This window comes from Carlito syrichta, unplaced genomic scaffold (genome assembly GCF_000164805.1).
Source record: "Carlito syrichta isolate Samal-C Ts95f unplaced genomic scaffold, Tarsius_syrichta-2.0.1 Scaffold313410, whole genome shotgun sequence".
NCBI classification, from domain to species: domain Eukaryota; kingdom Metazoa; phylum Chordata; class Mammalia; order Primates; family Tarsiidae; genus Carlito; species Carlito syrichta.
The window spans coordinates 270,684-273,159 of record NW_007257506.1 but is presented as its reverse complement, the minus strand read 5'-3'; the positions used below and the strand labels follow the sequence as shown (position 1 = coordinate 273,159).

General features: G+C 49.6%; 1 protein-coding gene across 1 annotated transcript in view; it reads left to right on the top strand.

Moving 5' to 3' along the window:
- The window catches only part of ROBO1 (roundabout guidance receptor 1), a 145,242-nt gene that overhangs the window by 107,736 nt on the left and 35,030 nt on the right, over nucleotides 1-2,476 (top strand). The gene's annotated exons all lie outside the window — the stretch shown is intronic.

Here is a 2,476-nt window from a genome sequence, read left to right as displayed (position 1 = left end):
CCGGCAACAACCACAACGACTGCGCCATCAGCTGCTGCACGGCCGGCACCGGGAACAGTGACGGCAACCTCACCACCTACAGCCGCCCAGGTGAGACTCGGAGTGCGCCGGGGGCGTGCCCACAGGGAGGAGCCCGCGAGGCCAGTCCCGTTCGCTCCCTGTGTGGGAAGAGGGCGTGGACTGCTGTCCACCAAGCAGCCCGGCCGAGAACTTCCTGCTGAGCCTCCATCCCTCGCCCTCCACCAGGAAACTGACCCAGAAAACTGAGGATGTAAATTCTGGAGTAGATAGCACGTCAGGAAAAGTGAGATCGTGTACAAGGATTTTTCCTCAGAAGAGCCTAGTAGTTACAATTTTTAATTGTATTTACTTTCAATCTTTCTTTTTAAGATCTTGAGAACACAAAGGTCAGTAACTCATAGAATCAAGCGAATTATTTAATAGCAACAATAACTATACAGCAGCAACAAGAAAATATTTTGGATAATTAACTGAATTTTTTAAGTTGGATTTTAGAGTAGCAAATACTGAGGATACAAGAAATATGCATATATGTCTCTCTTGCAGGTGTGTCTGCATATATTTGTTTTCTATTGTATGTTTTCGGCTTAGAAGTATATGTAGGTAAATTACTGTGCTCGAAATTTCATGCTAAAACAGTGGTAAAAAAATGGATGTGGAGTATGGAAGATTTAGGAGGACTCAAATAATGAAAATTATACATGGCTTCTTACAAACAAAACAAAACAAAACAAAACACCCCAGTATTCACAGCATAGGAACATGAGCAGAACTGTGGCGAATCCGTGTGACGCTTGAGTAACCCGTGGACTTAGGGGAAGGTGGGGGGAGGTGTCACGCATGGAGAGAGCACGTCATGGCGCCATCTCCCTCTGCCCCTAGGGCAAGTCCTGGGTGGCCACTGGACTCAGGTGCGGCTTACCTGTGTGACCAAGCCTGTGTCTTCCACACTCCGTGATCTGGTTGTCTAGACAGAGAGAGAACTCATGAAGCCCGCAGAGAAAGAAAGACGACGAGAAAGGATGCCCGTGTAAACACATACGCAGGGCTGCGTGTTCTAGCATGGCAGCTACTGGCCACAGACCATGACTTAAGCTTAAATAGGTTAAAAGTAAAACATGGCGTGAAGCTCCATTTCTCATTGACACCAGCCACGCCTCAAGTGGTCAGTAGCTACTGGTGCTGGTGGCTGCTGTGCTGTGCCAGGTCCAGCATCTCAAAGGGCTCTTAAATGGCGCCAGGAGGAAGGACCGGCCAAGAGAATCAAGCATGCCAAGGCCTCGTCGCCTTTCGGTATTTCTTAGTCACCACTCAGCAGAACGGAGCATCTAAGAGTGGGAAGGACTGCTAAGGCCCAGATGAACCAGATATCCCCTCCCTGGCCATTTGGGGTTGAAATGCAAGAGTAGTGGGATCCGTAGGATAGAGAAGGCCCACCCCGTTCCTGAGATCACATTGACGTTTACATCTTCAACAGGGCTGTTCGTTTCTCACTTTAAAAAGATGCCTAGCTAAAAGCAGGTGCTGCCGGTGACCTGCTGACGTTGGTGCCACTTTAGAGTTTCATGAATGAAGTGATGGCGTTTTTGCCATTGAAAATGGACTAGTTTTCCTATTTAAAAATGTTTTATTTTAAATTATGATTTTTGTTCTTTCTGCTGTTTTCACATTTACAAATGCAGGCCTCAGATCTGTTCCTATGTACCAGCTGTTTAATTTCCAAATATTTTAGAAGGGAAGGTGAGGGTGGGAACGAGACAGGAGACGGATCAGGTGGGACTCAGGCCCGTTTGATTCCGTGCCCGGGCTCGCTGCCACAACCCGCATAGTCATCTGCGTTGCTGTTTTCCCTCTCTCGGGGTGTCGTTAGGAAACCGTGAACACATGACTGTGCAGCGTCCTTCCCGGACAGTGATTCTCTTGCATGACCTGGATAAGAACTGGCAGAATCTCTGGGCCCACGGACTGTCCTTTAGCCGGTGCTGCCCGTGTCTTCTGAGCAGAGGAGCTTGAGGAAACCCCGAATCCCCCATTCTCTGATCTGCAAGTCGAGAGGGCTGGCTTGGTCTCGATTCTCGGCCTGGTGCTGTTTCTGTTGCTTCAGCAACTCACTAGTAGCTTCAAATAATTCAGTAGCCAGAGGCTAGCAAGTGCGAGGTTGGCGCGGAGATGCTCGTGCACACGTCGTTTCGGCAGATCCCTGGTAGCGGGGTTGTCCCTGGGAAATTATTTCGAGTTGGATGAAGTGTTTACCTCAGCCTGGCCGAAGTTCGGGATTATTGAGTCCCTATACATATGCCTGCTCCTCCTTTTCAGTTGTTTTCCTCAGGAGGCACAGAGGGGTCTTGGCTCTTTCTGTTGATCCCATGTGGCAGTCACAGCTGCCTTCCGATGCATAAGGCTGCCTAGGCAGACGCGTCGACCAGTAACCCCCTTCCCCCCCCCCCCCCCCCCC